This window comes from Nyctereutes procyonoides, unplaced genomic scaffold (assembly GCF_905146905.1).
Source record: "Nyctereutes procyonoides isolate TBG_1078 unplaced genomic scaffold, NYPRO_anot_genome, whole genome shotgun sequence".
Lineage (NCBI taxonomy): Eukaryota > Metazoa > Chordata > Mammalia > Carnivora > Canidae > Nyctereutes > Nyctereutes procyonoides.
In genome coordinates this window covers 3,887,497-3,908,390 of record NW_026575148.1, presented here as the reverse complement: position 1 = coordinate 3,908,390, position 20,894 = coordinate 3,887,497, and positions in this window count along the sequence as shown.

Genomic DNA, 20,894 nt, shown 5'->3' with positions numbered 1-20,894 from the left:
AATTGCACAAATTATTCCAATTGGCATCTGAAGGACATTAGCAGTTCACTGAAAGGTCTGCGCTGGAAGGTCAGAGACTATATCGTTGCTAACCCAAGTACCACCTACTCCAGATTCGAAAGCTCCATAGGAAAGTTAGTCAACCAGAATTTTCTTATATTTTTCAATCAGGAATGTGAATTTTTTCAGAAAGTATACATTTTATAGGTTACTTCTTGAGTTCAGATAAACTAACCAGAAAGGTGAGTTTCTTTCTGTGTCCTCTGCGGCATTGCACAACCCAGACAGAAATCCCTGCAGAGGAGCTAAGGGCCCTTGGCCACCGGGTTTAAACATGCAAAGCAAGTTTGGTCCTCTGAAAGCAGGTGGATGGAAACAGGGGCAGCTGAGTGCTGTTGTGAAGGAGAGCCCAGGCCACAGGCCTCCAATGACAATGCAGGTCATAGAAGAGGTACTTTACCTCCTATAAGTTATCTCAGAAAGAACTACTAGGGATTTTATAGTATGAAGGGCTGAATTTCAATTATACTGTTTTCATATTTGTGTGAGTCATTTTTAAATTAAAGATTAGTGTGTACTGTATTCCAATCACATTCCTGTACCTACAAACTACGGAGAAGGAAACTTAGGTTTTGGTCGTATATAAAACCAATGTGTTTAGGCTGCAGATTTATCTAGTTAATGAAAATCTTATAAATATACCAGCCCAAAATCTCTCTTTGAAAAACTTAAAGGAAAGGCTTTGTAGAAAAAGCAAGCAAGCAAGCAAGCAATAGTTTGGTTTTGGGGATACCTGAGTGGCTCAGTGGCTGAGTGTCTGCCTTTGGCTCAGGGTGTGATCCCGGAGTCTTGGGATCGAGTCCCACATTGGGCTCCCTGCACGGGGCCTGCTTCTACCTCTGCCTCTGTCTCTGCCTCTCTCTCTCTGTGTCTCTCATGAATAAATAAATAAAAATTTTTTTTTAAAAAAGAAAGCTTGTCTTTGTTATAGATTATTTAACCTGCTCTAAAGAAGATAAAATAATTTATCGCCAAATATTGTAAATTATTTTACAATGATTTGTAAAAATTTCTTTTTAAGAAAGGATGGGTTTTAAAACAATCTTTATGGGATGCCTAAGTGGCTCAGTGGTTGAGGGTCTGCCTTCGGCTCAGGGCGTGATCCTGGAGTCATGGGATCGAGTCCCACATCGGGCTCCCTGCATGGAGCCTGCTTCTCCCTCTGCCTATGTCTCTGCCTCTCTCTCTCTCTGTCTCTCATGAATAAATAAATAAAATCTTTAAAAAAATAAAGAAATAAAACAATCTTTACAATAGATTTGCTAGAGCATTTGTCCTTCCTAAGTACAAATTTATTTCTCCTTTAAGTCACATAGTTTTTAAGAACCATAACAATAACAAATCAAAATCCTGCAATATTAACTACGCCTAATAATTAAGAGAAACCCTAAAACAAACTAATATCCAACATAAAAGGGCCTGAATTGGCTCATCTAACTAGTGGCCCTCATAGCTGGTTTGATTCAGCACCTCAACAATGTCAATACAGAATCTGATTTTTTTTTTTTTTTTTTTTTTGCTCTTTCCTTGGCATTCTGTAGAGTCAGATTCATCCTAAGTTTGGTTTCCTTATTGAGACAAAATGGTTAAAGAAGTCCTCTAAATGAGGCACTTTCCAGGAAAGAAGGTTCTGTACTCTGGAAGAACTAACAAAAGCTGTCAGCTTAGTTTTGATCACACCAGCCCTGAAAGCATTCCTGTGGCCAGAGAAATGCCATGTGCCAATTGGCTTAAGCCTAGGTTATAGAACTAATCACCATGGAAACACGTGAAAGGGCCATTGGCTTCCACAAATCAAGAGCCACTGGGGTAAAGTCAATTCCATCCAAATTTTAGTGCCTGCCTTACAATGAAGGGCATGAAGCAACAGACATCATTTCTTGTCGAAACCAAAGATATTTCCTGCCTTCTGAGCTTCTAATCAAACTTCAGTGTTAGCTGGAGAGTGAACAGAGATTCCTTGATTTCAGACATGAAATTATGACCTAGATATGGCCACTGAAATTTAAGAGCCTGTAGGGAAGCTACTGCCTATTTTCTATCTATGAACACAATCACGTGACGATGAAGCTTACAGTAACATTAGCTATCTTGAGAATATTAAAAAGAAAGCCCAGGAAAATCGTAGGTACTATCCCCTATCCCCTGCCACTAAAAATCTGAAGAACTGAAATGCTACTTCACTGCAATTTTTTTTAACCTTTTTATCAATTGAAGTTACAGTGGCCTGGAAAAACACAGACTGTAATAAGTTAACATAGTAAAAAAATAAAATGAAGATAGATGTATGGTGATAAACTGCAAGTGCTCATGAAAAAACAAGCATCAAACAATAGTTTTCTTGAAAATTCTGGAATACATATACTTAGGGACTATATAACTTTTGGTGGAAAAGCAGACACATGAAGGCCAGAAGAAATATGGAGGATAGTGCAATACTAATAGAAAAAACAGTATTGAAACATCTTTAATGTCCTTCCTTTCCCTGTACCTTCAGAAAGAATTTACTCTGTCTACTGCTCAGAAGAGGATAGTCCCAGATATCCGATGACAATTTCAGTTTTTAGACTTCAGTTGATTGGACCAGAAAGGGTAGTTGATCTAGAATGAGCTAGTCCATTGGCTGACTCAATTGAATAGCCAATTATTTTTCTCAACTCATGAATTTGAATAATGAATTTGAGATTCTGAAAAAGTTAAACTACTTTAAGGACAGAGTGGACACCCCAGTGAAGGCTCAGGAGCTCTTACTGCTCAGATAGATCAATCCTGGTTCTTCCCATATGCAAGCTTTCTTTTAAAACCATATATCTAATAATATTCCAGGATATTCTTAACTTCAACTGAGTACAGAAATACTTAAAATGATTTTCTTTTATTACTGATAGGTCTTTTTAAACATCTCTCTACAAAGATTTTGAGTACTACAATTCCATCATTCTGAAAAGTAGGTATCTCTTTTATTAATATTTTACCTTGTTATTATGAAAATGTTAAAATAATAAATACAGAAATAGAGAAAATAAGTAAATGAACTTTGTGTACTCATCATTCTGCTTCCATAATTGTCAATATTTTAGGTAATAATCTTTTTAATTTTTAAAAATTATATTACTTTGGGTCATTCTGAAATATTTATTCTTTACAAACTTGAAATGTTTGGGGGATTCATTTATTATCAATCAGAAGACTAGTCTAAAAAAATCTGAGTATTTATGAATTTCTGAATCGTGTTTTGCTAACATGCCAGTGTTACAGTTATACTCTTTAAAAGCAAACAAACAAATAAACAAAAACATGATTCAGCATTTCAAGTAGGTTGCTATTTGTAGGTAAAATATGATGTTTCTGGTAACGTAAGCTTATTTCCTTACTTTATATTAACTAATAGTTACAACATACTAATCTATACTTAAAGGCTATTTTTCTTAAAGATTTTATTTATTTATTTGAGGGAAAGAGAGAGAGTGAGCACACAAGCAGGGTGAGTAGCAGAGGGAGAGGGAAAAACAGATTCCTCACTGGGCAGGGAGCCCAATGGGGGGCTCAAGCCCAGGACTCCAGGATTATGACCTGAGCCAAAGGCACCACCCAACGGACTGAGCCACCTAGGTGCCCCTACTTATAAGCTATTTATACTCTTAAATACTGAGATCCTCACCTTCCATATTTTTTTCAAAAGGACATTATTTGCATTTTTTTCTGTTTTTAAACATTTTATAGCAATTTTATGAAAATTTTATTTATTTATTTTTATTTTTTATTTTTATTATTTAGGGCCTCTAAGCACTTCTGCAGGATTGGAGAGGATAAAAGTATCTTATTGGTAAGATTTAGGGCTGCTTTTTAATATGCAAGAACCAGAAGTATCTTTTGATTTATGTACTTGCCCAGTGGCCTTTTGGAATCAAGTTTATCATAATTTTGCAATCTTATATTTATAGACATGCAATTTCATAAATTTTGGGAGAAGTTTGAAGTAGGAAATCAAAAAAAAAGAAACATGGATTCCAGTCCAAGATCTGCTACAAAATAGCTGATGATCTTGAAAAGTCACTTTGCCTCTCTGGGGCTCCTTTGCTTACCTCTAAAATGTGCAATGTAGACTACATGACCTTTGATTTTCTCTCAGCTCTAAAACTTGATGTCTAGCTATGTTTTTTTTTTCCACAATGAACAAATAGATTTCTTTCTTTGTTAAGCATCAATTCAAAGTTAAAGGAATTTTCTCCTCCAATGATTTTTACTCAGAAAACTTGAGCTTTAGAAAGATAATTTATAGTGTATGTACTTAAGAAACTTATGCTCAAAAAAAAGAAAGAAAGAAAGAAAGAAAGAAAGAGAAAGAAAGAAACTGATGCTCTAGTGTATCTAAGTTCTTGGGTTTGGAGAAGATATTCTCTGTGCTCTTAAGACGCTTTAATCTACAATGTTATAGGATCTCAGCAAAAATAGAAAGCTATTACACAGTTAATACCTCTTGCTTTAGAATTTTTACTTATAAGAAGAGGTTGAGTATCTCAGATTGCCTAAAAAGCAAGATTTCTAGAATTATAATTGTTGTTTGCAGGCAATTGGTATCTGTAGAGAGGAGCTGAGGTTAAAAAAAAATAAAAGCTAGGCAAAACTATCTATTTTAACATATCATTAAACTTCATGAATTTAACAGGAAAATCACTTTCAGCCTGTAAAATTATTTTTTGTTATTATTAACTAAGAAGTCCTCAAAATTTCAAGTTTGCTCCCAGTGAGATTTAGGCCTACCTTTAGATACGCACTGTACAATATGGTACCACTTGCCACCTATGATTACTGAACAGTTGAAATGTGGCCTGTACCACTAAGGGACTCAGGTTTAAGTTAAATTAAATTTAAATTTAATTAAACTTAAATTCAAAATTAATTAAGAACTTTTTAAATATGTACAGAACAATTTTTAGGTATAAATCTAGTTTTCCAGTTATAAATTTTATGAATAAAAGTGCATATTAAGTGTTTCTGGAAAAAAGTGCCTCAGCAAGACAAAAAATCAGCAAAGAGAGAAAAAACCTACAGAATGGGAAAAAAATATTTGCAAACTGTATATCCAATAAAGGGTTAATATCCAAAATATATAAATAACTCATACAACTCAATAGCAATAAAACAAATAATTCAGTTAACAAAAGGACAAAGGACCTGAATAGGCATATCTTCAAAGTATACACAAAGCCAAAAGGTACATGAAAAGATACTCAACCGCACTACTCATTAGAGAAATACAAATTAAAACCACAATGGAATACTGCTTCATTCCTGTTAGACTGGCCATCATCAAAAACAAAGGGATAATAAATGGTAATATGGATGTGGAGAAAAGGGAACTTTTGTGTCATATTGGGAGGACTATAAAATGGTACACCCACTATGGAAAACAATATGAGGGTTCCTCAAACAATTAAAAATAGAATCAGCATATAATCCAGTGATTCTGCTTTGGGAATATATCCAAAATAAATAAGAACACTATCTTAAACAGACACCTGCACCCACATATTCACAGAAGCCTTATTTACAACAGCCAAGACATGGAAACAACCTAATTGTCCATCAATGAATGCATGGCTAAAGAAGTTATGGTATATATAGAATGGAACATTATTCAGCCATTAAAAATGAGGAGATCCTATCATTTGCAGCAATGTGGATGGACCTTGAAGGCATTATGCTAGGTGAAATAAGTCAGAAAGACAAATACTGTATGAGATCAGACTTGTGAGTATGAGGCAGGGAGGGGGGACTGGAGGAAGATGGCACAAAAGTTAAACTTCAAAAAAAAAAAAGTTAAACTTCCAGGTATAAAATGAATAAGTACTAGGGATGCAATGCACAACATGATGACTATAGTTGAAATTGCCTTTATTATACATGGGAAACTCATTAAGAGTTCCCATCCAAGGGAGAATTTGTTTTTTTTCTTATGTCTATAAAATGATAGATGTTGACTAAACCCATTGTAGTAATCATTTCACAATATATATAAATCAAACCATTATGCCTTACACATACACAGTGAGGTAACATCAATTATTTCTTAATAAAACGGGAAAAAATTTAGTGCCTCACTGACATTTTTTGAAAGTGGAAAATACACATGAAAAATGTAAAATATACCATTAATAAATCTTAAAATATTAACTATATACTGTAAGGATAATATTTTGGATATACTGGCTTAAAATATATTGCTAAAGTTAATTTTATCTGCCCCCTTTTTGTTTTTAAACATGAGTATTAGAAAATTTCAAGTTATTTAAAATAAAGTTATGTGGCCCAATCTGTTTCCAGTGGACAACACTGGTCTGGAGCACTGGGTCATTTTAAGAGAATAATTTCTAAGCAGAATTAGCCTTTGCCGTTTCCTTCTGAAACATTCAATTCCAGGAGTGATTGGAATAAAAAATAAAGAACACCTGAGGTCTGACAAAATTATTTTTATTAAGCAGACAAACTAATTAGAGGTAACCGAGGTCTGTTTCAATTTCTAGATAATAAATTTAGAATCACTGGCTGAATTTTTAAAAATATATCCAGAATTTTAGAATCAGAAAATATCTGACTTCATCAAAATTAATTCTACGCAGAAGAAAGCATACTTCATGCAATATTGTCAAATTCATTTAGAAAGTTTGTGGTCCCATCAGAACAAGAAGTTCCAATTTTCAACCTCTTCTGCCTAAGGGTGATTACATATAAAGGAAAGAGTTTAAATAATAATTCCAAGAAAAACTATCCAGCAAATGTCATCAAAAATGGTTTGTCTTAGGATCCTTCAAAAGTTCTTTCTGCACAGTAAACGTCACATAAAAAGTTGATTTTAAAAAGAAACATTTATTTTCCAAAGAAGGTTTCCTTATTTTGCAATTTAATCAGTTGTTCTTTCCCACTTTCCTACAGTCTTTTTGAAAGATATATCCCCTATCAGAAGAGCTGTATACTTACTATGGCCATCCATTAGAATAAAAGTGGCCTAGAAAGGGTTAAGATTGGGAGCAAACTTAAGGCCAAACTAAAATCAAAAAGTTGCTGATGTGAAGTACCAGGTCTCCTGGGGAAACAACATACAGGCTGCACCATTGACTTGCCAATTAATCCAAGGAGCCACATGGCCATTAGTTCGGGAAAGAGATGCTTGCTTGACTGTTTGCCTAGAGGTAAGAGCTAGGTTTGCAGCTGCCAAGCAGCAGGATGACAGAAATAAATGGTGGGAGAAATTAGGACTAAGAATATAAGTACTTCATTATCTTGGCTTGGCTTCAAAGGAATACCTGAATGTCAAACAAACTACGACATCTTGTATAATATACAGATTAATCTGTCACAAAAAGCCTTCAAAATAATAAATAATTTTCTAAGTATCTTTAGAATAGCTTTATACTAGGTACATTCTATTAATTCCTACAAATTCTAAACCAAGTCTTCAAATTTAATAATTGAAAACCTGAAGGTGAGCCCATATCACTTTCCAGGGCTATAAATAAGTTTCATATAGTAAATTCAATGAAGGAGTTATTAAAACTCTGCATGTTAATTATTACCTGTATATTAATTACTATCTTGCTCATTTTTGTCATAACTTGCCTATTTTCTTGTTTGGGGCTCAGGATGCTTTTAATGGCTACATGATTAACTTTTCTATGGATTTTCATGTATGAAATGGTTCAGTGAAAGTAACTGTATTTGATTCTGACACCGAGAAATTGCTAACAGCTCATACCTATTCTGAAGTTAATTAAGAACATCCTGGATTTGCTCTTTGGGGAGGTATTTCAAGGTAATTCATAGAAAAAAATATTCAACTGAAAGCATCCAACTAAACAGCTGAAATCTCAACTGTGTTCTTTAAATGTATTTCAGCAAAACACAAGGATACTGGGGCATGAAATGTAACTAAATAAAGTCACTGAAATTATACTTAGAAAAATATTTGTAGCTTTCTCTCACCTGCAGTCATAAAAATACTGCTGTACAATTAACATATTATATTTAATACCCTAAAATGTTTTCTGTCAGAGATACATTGCCTTATTCTACATTATTTCCTGTCTTAATCATGGCCTGGTTAATGATACAATATCTGGGATGAACTCCCAGCCTCATTGAATCTAGTTGGGTACCACTTTGTACTGTGCCACCCTTTTCGCACTGAATCAGAACGAAAAGAGTCTCGGGCAGTCGACAGCTTCATCACTGCTTCCAAGTTCAGGTTGGCTGGGCTCCCAAATCTCTTGGGGTATGTTGGCTGCCAAAGCAAATTAGTCTCACTTTATCTTTGGGGCAGTGACTTTGCTAACTTTATTGGCTGTGTGGGGCCTAGGCCTTCCAACATAAGCAGGTGACACATTGAAAAAAAAAAGAAAGTATAGTTAAGATATTGATCTCCTTCCCACTCAAAAATGACATTTCCGAAAGAATAATCAGAAAATCTACAAGGGAAGAAGAATCCAGTCAGAACACATGAAAGAAGTCAGGGCTTAAATAATAGTTCAAAGTGGACAAAAGAGCAGTGTGGAATCACCACAAGACCGACATTAGTAGTAAATTTACAATCTGAAAAATATTAATGTCATTGATGAAGCAGAGGAAACAGCAGATCATATCTGGTATATATAACAATATATATATATATTTTTAAATATATATATAAAAGATGGTAGAGGGAAAAGAATAGAATGAAAGAAGCAATCAAATTTGGAAATCACGGAGAAGTTGGACAGGCTTGAATAAATCAGTCGAAGAGTTACGTAGTACTCACAGAAACGTGCCCAAATAGAATTGTTTGTTTGCCATCTGTATCTTCAGCCTCCCGAGTTGGTGGGAAAATTGGATGTGTGTGTGTGTGTGTGTACTTATAAATACATAAAAAGAACTCTTTATTTCAAATATGCAGTTTGGTTAATTTGTACATTTGTAAAAGTTGTCTCAAGTTGTACTGAGCCTAGAAATGGTTAACTGTGGACAGCTTCTCTTTGTCAGCAATGTTCCCTAGACATCAAGGACAAAACCTCAGAAGGCCTGATCACCAGATATTCTTACGTGATGGGTCTGAGAAGGACCCAGGATAATTTCTTTTCTAATTTTTAAGAGCAAGAGAAGAGACTTTCTTAGGTACCAGTGCAGTCCCCAAACATTAAACAGAATTTGGCACATGATAAATACCTTATAAATAACGCATGAATGAATAAAGGAAAAATTACTAACAATTAAATAAGTGAATAAAGCACACATGATTCTGATGCAAAACTGTCCGTGGACCAAGCAAGCTTCAGAAAACAGTGATCTGGAATCTTTATTCCTCTTCTTTAATTTCAAAGAATGATGAAAATTAATATTCATTACCACTGCAGACCACTTAGGAAGTGTGGCTTGCGCTATGCGGCATCTAGTTGATTGAGATAACTCTGGTTTACTAATTCAGGTTTCAAAAGTAATTGGATGCTATATCAATTATTTCCAGAAAGACTTCCTTCCTCAGTGATGAAACAATTCTTTCAGTTGTGAGTGCACACAAAAGTGCTAAAGTTAATTGGGTAGCGTGTAAGCTTGCTTCACTTCATAGTAATCCTTTACTGCCAATCTTGTCATCTCCAGGGTTAAAATCATGGCTTCTCTGAACTCCCTGCCCATGTGGATAGCAACATCACCAATGACAAGTGAATTTAGTGAGAGCAACTAAGTACTGACTGAGGACAAGTTGACAGCACACCTACTCATATAATCTGCTCGTGGTCACTGATCTCAAGTGCATTTGTTCCCTTCTCAGTCAAAGGCTAGGAAATGAAGAGTTAAGCCTTAGCAGGGCTTCCAGAGAGGGCTCCAGAAGTTCGGAATTTGGAGACTTAATACTGTGTCCCGTCCCCTTTATGATCTAAAGTACAGAGAACATCAAAGGTTAAGGTTCGCTTCGACCTCCTAATTAAAGCTGCTTCTCAGTTGTGACAAACTTCAATACAACGTTACCCCAGAATGGACTCCTCTTACAAACAGTCTTGTTCTACAAAGTATTTTAACTGCAAAAGCAAAGATAAGGAGAAAAGCTGATTTTGTGTCTGTTGTAAATTTTTGACAGAGAGCTAGAAGTTAACAGTCACATTTATATTTAAAATATATTACCCAATAAAAGGTTGAAATCTAAAGGAAAAAGCTATAAGGATCTGGAAGAGGCAGAGTTCAAATTTTATTTGAGGGATCAAGGAATTCTTAGAAGAGGAAGTATTTCAATGACTTCCATGTAGCAGGTACTAAGCAAATATTTGTTGTCAGAATATTATAGACACTCTGTAATAAGCATGAAGTATGAGAACCATTTACTATTAAGCAAATTTTTAAAATTACCTTTAAGATATAAACCTGAATTTTACACTAGCTGACAGGGTTCTTCGTGGCCTGACTTCTCCTACCCACCGCCTTTATTTTGAATTACATTCTTCTGAATCAGCCACAACACTTATTAATTTCCCAAAGCATAATATTGTGTCCACACATTGTGTAACGTTTTCCTATTATTTGATATGACATCGTCACGTTAGATTTTCTCTGTATGTGTCTGGAGGCAATTTTGCCACTGTCCCTTAGAGCCCCTGGTGACCAGGTGAGAGAAGAGGCAATTCTAGCTGGTATCCAGTACCTACACCTTTTCAAGTCTCCACATGACACAGGGCACAGAGGCATCTGGCTTTATCGTGGTATTATGAATTTTAAAAATGGCAAAGGACAAGACGCATATCAGCTATCTTCTGCTTCTTTTTCTTTGCAAATTTTCAGGATCTTGGCATTGGGAGAAGACTGGAGATAATAGTAATGAGAATTAAGTTATTGTTTACCTTCCCTCCCTGATTCTAACTTACATTTCGACAATACTTGATTGCCATGTTGACCTTTTCCACATTTTGGTCTTAATGACTCTCTTACTGAAAAATAGTCTAAGTCCCTGCTACTCTGACCCCTCAGAGGACCACAGCTTAGGAGAGAAGGGATGAGTTAAGAATTCAGCTACTCAAGATGGGAAAGGACAGCATTCTAGACATGGAACCAGAGGACAGTTGGGGGCGGGGGGGGGAGCCTGAGTAAATCTCTAGATAAAGCAGAGGCTTTTTTTGAGATGACTTTGAAATTAAGGTCTGATACATGCAAGGAAAAACAAAATAATGTTAAGAGAGGCTAAGACAAAGCTATGAGAATAAGGATTCTGTGTGTTGATGAAATGTCCACAGAAGCAATCCCAAGTGCAGAGTCAGTTTATGTCCCTTCCCTCTTCTCATTCTTTCCCTTCCCTGCTTTGAAAAACATTCACAGGAATTGAATGGCTTGACTCATAACTGCAAAACCAACTAGCACATGTCATCCTATTGAAGATGAAATATATCACTGACAAGGTACAATATGGAACCTACTGACAGTTTTTATCAGGGTGTTGCATTTTTCTTGAAAGTTTATTTCCCAACAGTAACCCCTCTAAATCAACTACAACTTCATTTGCTATATGAATAATGATTTCATTTGTCTTAGTATTCTATTGTCTCGGTGGTCTCCAACAAATACTATTTGTTTTTCAAATTTACATTCAAATTCTAGTTAGGTAACATGCAGTGCACTATTAGTTTCAGGAGTAGAATTCAGTGGTTCATCACTTACATACAATACCCAGTGCTCATCACAAGTGCCCTCCTGAATGCCCATCATCCATCTAGCCCCTCCCCTACTCACCTCCCTCCATCAACCCTCAGTTTGTTCTCTATCATTAAGAGTCTCTTATGGTTTGATTCCCTCTCTTTTTCCCTCTACCACATGTTCATTTCTTTTCTTTCTTAAATTCCACATATGAGTGAAATCATATGGTATTTGTCTTTCTCTGACTTATTTCTCTTAGCATAATACACTCTAGCTCCATCCACATCATTGCAAATGACAAGATTTCATTCTTTTTGATGATTGATAATATCCCATTGTGTGTGTGTGTGTATGTGTGTGTATGTCTGTTTGTGTGGATGGATAGATAGATAGATGATACATAGATAGATAGATAGATATCAGCTCTTTATCCACTCATCAGTCAATGGGCAGTTGGGTTCTTTCCATAGTTTGGCTATTGTTGATAATGCTGCTATAGACACCAGGGTACATGTACCCCTTCAAAACTAGATATTTGTATCTTTTGGGTAAGTACCTAGCAGTGCAATTGCTGAATTGTAGGGTATTTCTATTTTTAACTCTTTGAGGAAACTCCATACTGTTTTCCAGACTGGCTGCACCAGTTTGCACTCAGTGCAAACAAATAATATTTTAGAAGTACTCTTGTCAAATTATTTTCTATTCTTTAGAGTATACATATATAAATCTAACTACAAAAGAAGAAAAGAACAAGACAATAGCTTCAGAGTGATTCAGAAATATGTTGGGTTTTAAGAAAATGGATAATCTCTACTAGTAAAAATTGGGTAACTCTCAGAAAGTCTTTGGCTTTTACTTTTCTCCTTTCTATTAAACCATGCTCATTCTTCACTACGCATATATTTACTCACCTGAGAGATCAGTGAAATGTACTGTTCATACTTGGAATAACAAAACAGAAGGACTCTCAGCAGAAAAGTAAAGTGTAATAAACCAGTTCTCCAGTCAGAGCATAGTAGTGAAACTAGAAGCATTCTCACTAACTTAAAATTGAATAATAGTTTCAGTGAAAATAGTGACAGTTGGATGGTATAGGATGGTAGAGACACTAAAATTGTTCAATTCAAAACAATTATGAAATTCTAAGTGAAAAATACCAATGTATTTTTTTACCCCTCAAGGACTTACACCTTCATGATACTGTACTCATATTCTGTGTTTTCAGGTTCATGCTTAAACAATCAACACAATAATGGGTTGAGTTGTTTTCTGACACTTGTGAATCTTACCCCTTTACTCTTTCATTCTAAGGATATTGTTTCTAGGGTAGTATGTAATTAAATTATTCCCCTTAAGTTTCGCCTGCTCATTTCTACTATATGGAAAGTGAAATTTCATTTATCATAAATGCTTGCATTTGTTTAAAGATCTATTTGACCCTCTAGGCTCTATGTTCAAGAAAATTACCTTAGTCATTTCATGAAAACAAGATTATAGTGACTTTCATTTTGTAGGAAATATGAAGTCACTACACTTTTAAAGACTGATGCTATAGACATAGAAGGACATTCTAGAAGCAACATAGACTAAAAACTGACTGGAATTTTTAAAAATAATATTTTTAAAGTACTGAGTATTCAAATTAATAAGATTACAAAAGATAGATAATAGATATTGAGAGGTATTGATATTGGGCTCATAGTAGCAAGGCCTGATTGAATGAACTGATAAAGCAAGGGAACAGAAAAACCCATAGTAATTATTAAGTTTTGTTTCTGTTTCCTTGAGATAATGATAGCATCACTAATGAAAATGATGAAATTAATGCAAGGAAATGATTTGATGACAAAATAGAACGTGTGAAATCAAGATATTTCTGGAGACAGCGTATAAAAATATTGTCATTCCAGACATTTATTCTCAGCTTCAGATCCACGTATCTTTCTGACATTTCTTCTCAGGTGTCCTAGAGTTAAAGGTGACTCAAAGTGAGCAAAACCGTATTCATATTCTGCTCCTGTTCTCTCCTATTATTTTAATTCAGAGATGGCAGGTCAGAAAGAGAGTTACCAGATTTGCCAAGTAAACTTGAATTTCATAAAATGACAAATAATATTTTAGTATATACATGTCCCAAATATTGCATGGGATATACTTACACTAAAAACAAACAAAAAAAATCATTATTTATCTGAAATTCAAATTTAGCTCATGTCCTGTATTTTATAGTATTTATTTAGAAGTCAGGATTTTATCACCATGCCTTCTTTCACATTCTTTCATTGCTTTTTCTACATCAATCTATCACCAAGTCCTGAAAGTTTTATCCCCTAAATATCTTTTGAATCAGCCACCGAGTCCTCTGTCGGTACCACATGCAGCAGATTAAGCCACCATTACCTTCACCTAGAACACCACCTCACTAGTTTCTCCATGATTCTCCTCTACTTCTCTGGCTTCCCTCAACTCTTTTCTCCAATCTGCTCCTAGTGTTTTATTTTCAAAATAAATATCTGTCATATCACAGCACCCCCTCAGACTGCTCGAAAATTTGCTCAAAGGATAAAGATAAAAATTCTTTGATTTGACACAGTTTACAGGTCAATAAGATCTGACTTTTCCTGACTAGTTTTATCTCACTTGTGCCCCAGTGACACTGGCCTTTTTCAGACACAAACAATCCAGGGCATTCCCATGAAAGGCCTATAAACCTGTTTTGTCCATGGTTTAAAACACTCATGCCTCTTCTGACCTAGTTAATGCCTACTATCAGCCTTCATATCTCAATTTAACTATCACTTCTAACAGCAGCCACCCCTGGTCTGATCTTTTTATTACATGCATTATAGCATTTCCATTCATAATCTTCATCACAGATTAATTTTACATGGCTTTGTCTGATTGTTTGAAATTTTATTTTCCTGCAAGAATCAAGGCACCATGATGGCAATGACCATGTTGGTTGTTTTTTTCTCTCATTGATAACTCCAGAATTAAGCCTGGTGTGGAATTTATACTTGTGACTGAATAAATATTGTTTGACTAAATGATGTCTGGAGGATATTTTGAGAAAGGAATTGACATTGGTAAGGTGGTCTAGGGAGAGATGTGAAATGGTTTAATGGATAAGACTTTATGAGATTTGGTTAGATATAGCAAAAAGAGAAGAAAGAGTGATGATTTAATGGTGAACATTCAGAATCAGGTAACTGGTTAAGGACTATGAAGAGAAGAAAAAGGAATAATCAGAGTAAGGAATCAAATCTTCAATAGGAGTTGATCAGCATTTTCAAACACTGCAGAGTGAAAAAAAGAGAAAAAGGAAAGAATCAGTACTTAATGTATCAGTTAGGGGGTTATTGGTGACCTTGCATAAAGAAAAAAACTTTAGTGGTGGAATAAACAGCCAGCTGCAAAATAAACAGCCAACTGGAAAGTACAGCAGAAGATGAGGTCAAGCTTCTGTTTTGAAGGATATATCCCTAAAACTCGTCATGTTGCTGAAACTGATTTCACTTAGAATTTAAAAGGAAAACAAGCAGATACTCTTTATATAACCTGTACACATGATTCTCTGTAACAGTGTTTGATATATAAATAGGAACATTATGTATAATTATAATAGTTTCCAAATACAAGAAAAAAAGAAAAATTAAACAGTTATTTAGTGCACTCTGTGTGTGCAGATAAATACACACATACTTTTCGGGAGAAAAGCAAAATCTGTCAGCTGTCAGCATGTAACAAAAGCACAAGACTACTCACCTTCTACCAAACAAAACCTATTTTTTAATAGAAACGCTCTTCAATTGTTATACAATTATAGCAAAGGGTATTGAACAAAAGGAAACTTTTATTTAAATAGGTCCAAAATTCGTTAACACAGTAAAAAAGACTATGGCAAATATTTCTCAATCGCTTAAAAAGCATAAGTTAAAAAAATATATAATCCTCCTGGTATACCTGACATGGAGTATATGTGTTTTCATAGATTCTAACATTGAATTAAACATAGGCACCATTCACGCACTTTCTATGATTATACCCATTACAATTTTTAAAGAACTATGCTGTTTATCACTTTCTTTAACAAATATTTCATGAATTATTATTTTCCTTTTGCTGGTTCACTTAATGCAACACGTAACATCTAAGCAAAATAGATTAACATTAGGAGAAACAAAAACTTAAAAATTCACGAGTGATCATGTGTCAGATAGAGTGCCATCTTGGGGCATCTTTCTTTTCTCACTTCTCCTTACTAGAATTTCTTTGAGGTAAAAAAGCTGAGCCTTTTTTGTACCTTAATATTTTTTAGCTGTTCTTTAAAGCAGCCAGTGGAAAGTTTGAGAGGATACTGTGGAAAGATAGCCTGGATTCTCTGCCAAAGGGACCCATCCTTTGCTAAAGCCAAATAGCTTTAAGTGCCAAGAATGGAAAGGCTGTGGACACTGTAGAAAAAAAAATGTTCATTTTGCAATAGAGTGTCAAGCCTCCCTCAAGCTGAACCAGAAATGAAAATTCAGCACTACACCATTTTTTATCCCGTTACATATTGTTACATGAATAAAGAATTATTGCAGGGAAAAGCATCTTTACTTTTACTGCTATTGCCATATGCCTTCTATGAGTAAATATATCTTTCATTATACTACTGTATATTGGTGTTTTAAGATGTGCTTTTAAAAAACTGTATTATGCCTTGAAAGTACATAATAACCATGTTAAACAACTTTATTTTTCCAAGAAATGGTGCATTTTTAAGTGTCATCTACTATAATCATTTTGCATTTAACATGAATTGAACAGGCATTCTCCTTCAGATGAACTTTCTGATGACAAACTTTGAAATTGACAGATTAAAGCTGATTTGAAGTTGTCAAAATATGGTATAGGTATGTGCACAAAATACACATAAAATTTTACAGATGGTGGACTACTGGTTTACATGGCTGCTATGTTAATATACCCACTGCCAGTTAAATTAGTAGTGTCACAATCTATCTTCCTGGCAGGTGTAAATGACTTTTAGCACATCAATCATTAGTTGATAATGATGTCCCTTCAGTACTTAAGGTTTACCATCGATTTTGCATTCTAGGCAAAATAACACACATATAATCTCCATATCTTGTTGTAGGATGGGTTTTAAAATAAACTAAACATTCATAGACTTGGGGAGAATCTATTAAAAATAGCAGACCTAGTCAATTATCAAATTATCTGCTAATTACTCCACATGACAATAGGGATTCCAAGTTCTAACTTTCACCTTACACAGATTAGCATTGAAAGTGAACATTCAAGAAACCTCTGATATGTAAATGAATCCATGTAAAAAATCTTCCTGAAATAGCTGCTATTATAATGTGGACAGTTCAATGATTTGGAAGGTATTCTACAAGGAATATTAAATTAACTGAACAACTCCTCATGGCTGAACTAGTCTTTAGTAAAGGCTACTGATTTCATGATCACCATCAACATCACCATTATTATTCATAATAATGCCTTAAATTTGTATAGCACTTTACAATCTGAAAAGCACTTTTACATGTAAAGTAATCCCTCTCCAATTTTAGTTCCTATTATGTGAGTTTCAAATATATGCAAATTTATTTCTATATATTTTTTCACATCTACTAGAATATCAGTTCCACTCACTTCTATTGAAGATCACTTTGAAAAAGAAAACTGGGTGTTGGGAACCTCTAAAGGAATTTAAAGTGGGTTGTCCAGAAATAGAGATTCTTACAATAGAATCTTTGAAAAGATAAAGAAAGAAAAGGAAAAAAGATTCAGATCAGAAAACCACATCAGATGAGAAAAGGAATGGATGGAAGTAAGAGCACTGATGACCAGAGCTTCAGTAGGAAGTTATTTTGGGTGAGATTTCTAAGAATATGTAACCCAGGCTACAAGGGAGGCCATATGTGAGATCTTACTCAGTAATATTGAGGAGGTCATACACAGCGATTAAAGAGTTTTTCTGCTTCAGCATCCAAGTTACTCTATGTTCTATAGTCTGCTTTGAGACATGAGAGATGAGAATTAACAAACTGAAGTCATAAAAATACAAAACTGTTATGTATTTGTTGGAAGGCACAGATATAATGGAGATTTCTTTAAAAGAGCTACTTGGTGTGCTTATTATATAAAAATTGCAAAGCTAATATATATGATCTTTAAACAGCAGAGAGGAAAGAACCTAAAAAGTTCTTTTATCATCAAGTACAAGATGATAAATAAAAATGGTACAGTACCCATTATTACTATACTAAGATGTGTAAGCTGTCATTGATTTTTTATACTGATATCTTAATCTAATGTCCCAACTTTGTTTCTGCAAAAATATGATTGTATCTGTAACTCCAAACCTCAATCCTCAACCCCTTTTATTTTTCCATTTCAATTGTTAATTGAAAACTACTGAGAAAATTTTGTTAACTTAAGGTTCACAACCATCTTTCAGCATAAAAGTTAATTACTCATGATTTTCTGGATGGTTTTCAAATCATAAAGGGAAAAAAGTTATAATAAAAATAATAAATGAAACTAGGAAGGTTACTTTCAAATTTGATCTCCAATTGCTAGGAATTCTCATATTCTGAACAACAGTGTTGTTAGATGAATGGCTCCAGATGAATCACACCACCAGATAGCCATACCTTTGTGTGGTCTCTTCCCACTTTGAGACTTAGTCTGGTCATGTGATTTGCTTTGGTCAACGGAACATTAGTAAATATGAAGCAAGCATGAGCTTCTTAAAACATTTGCATAATGGAGTTTTGCTACTTGGATATACTTTCTTGGAAGACAAAAACCACCATTCTCTGAGGTAGCGCAAGCTGGGCACATGGAATGGCTGGAGGACCACCAAGAAACAGAATCAACATTTACCGCCAAGGACGCACAGTTATTGTCCCATTCAATGCATTGCACTATGCCTGGCTCTTGCTTGATCCTAGCTAAAGATCCCAACATTGTAAACACAATTTTGAGCAAGTAAAATATTATTTGTTTTAAGCTACTGAGTTTTAGAGTGGTTTGTCAGGCAGCTACAGGAGTTTTTACAGTGCTTGGTGAGCTTCAAAATGCAGATGATAATAAAACAAAATATAAGTAATTATAGAGGCTGAATACTAATAAAAGTCATAAAACAGGTTCTGATTATATAACATCACTCTTTAATAGTACTTACTATTTTTACTAAAACATGGTTTCAGTTGAGTTTTAAAACAATTAAAAAATATATCTTGCTTACTTCAATTGGCATAGATGCTATGCAGAGATTTGGCTTTTAAAAATTTACAGTAATAATTCATTTTAATAATTCAAATACTGGCATGTTCTATTCTTATCAAGAACATCCTTTATTCCAAAAAACAAAAGAGATTTAAGTATGTTAAATTTTAGTGCAAAGGACACTAAAAATGTTTTTTCTTTGGAAAAATGGCTGATATTTCAAACAATAAGTTTTAGACACAAAATATCTGTTTTCCATTTGTATAAGATACATATTTATGCAATTTTACTCACCAAATTGTTTTGATCATTAAATGCAGCTAATGTATTTTGACATGCACCTAACAAAAAAATATATATAAGCCATAGATTCTTCTTACTATCTACGTTTGCCATATATTTTCTGTGATGCAGAGTAAAAATGGGCTGGGGTATGCTTTTTTATTTATTTTTTAATGGGAAAGATCAATGAAGGCCTAAGACTAAAAGAAAATTTGTAAGAATTATTGCTGCTTCATAATTTCCTGAATGTAGAAGACTGATACAGAATTTAATTGTGAGTAAAATAAAAAGTGCACTTTCATACATTGCCTTCCCACCCCCCAAAAAACTTGGGAATTTGTCATCTTTATTTCTCATTCGTTTACATTTGTTTTACGTTATTTATAATGCTTTTGGGAAAGCTGTGACTTTTGACAGTTGAAAATGAACCAAGAAAGAGAGGGAAGAGTCTGCTGAATTTAGAAATATGAATTTAATCCAACATAAACAGAAGTAGAATTCAAATTCACATAATTTCACAGTAAAATTTTGCACATTGGAGGTGCTACCTATCAATGAATATCTAAATTTATCAGGACATGTCTTGTCACAGGTAAAAGAAATATATCATTAATAATCTCATCATTTGAAATTAAAATCAATTCATAAATAATGCAGATTACTTTCTTTAAAAACTAAAGAAGCTTCTACCTTACAGAACCAAAAGTTAACTTTACTTCAGTAAAGAGAATTCAGTGATACTATGCATAAATCATTGATCCTCTATAGGCATCACATCAATATGAGGACTATACAATAAGTCTGTGCTTTGGTTTCTTTTAATATCATTACTCACCACCATGGTGAAATCAATGATGAGTTATCCATAATCATCATTAAGACTGACGAAATGATAAGGTGAACTCAGCTAAACCAATTTATATGATTTGAACTGGCTTCTCTGTCGCATACTTAAAAGACTTACTGCTTCAATTTGTTCAATTTTATCATTTGCTGCTGTAGTACATTTAAATACATATCTATTGAATTAATGTTCACTGTATTTAAGTTGTGAACTGTCAAATGAATATGTTCAACTAAATATAATTTTGTCCTATTCTTTGTTGTTTCTGACCTTGGTATTTTTCAAGAATATTCACAGCAATAGCCTCTTAAAGAATTAAAACTTATCAAAAATATCTGACATTTCCTTGCTTATCAGGTGTGAGAAAACAAATTAGTGACATATAAGATTTATATATGAGCTCTATAACTCTCAGATTTTATTCTGAATCAGATCCCATGCTAATACAAAGGTCCACTTTGCTATGTTTTCCGGCATGACCCTGTGCAAAATTTAATGCTTCTATAAATACAAATATGAATATATAAAGCATACACAGCAACTTAGATTTTGATGTTTTTAGGTTAATCCTTGAGAATACTAAGTATGTCTTACAGTTTGTGCACTAAGGACAATAATAGAGTGTGAAAGAAGAAAAGAGAGAAAGAAAAGGAAAGAAAGAAAGAAAGAAAGAAAGAAAGAAAGAAAGAAAGAAAGAGGCAAAAAGGAGGGCCAGAAAGACATAATCCAGGGGGAAACAAGTAGAATCTAGAAACTATGTGTTAATTTAACATTGGGGGAGGGGGATCAGCAAGTAAAGTCATGGAGAAATTGT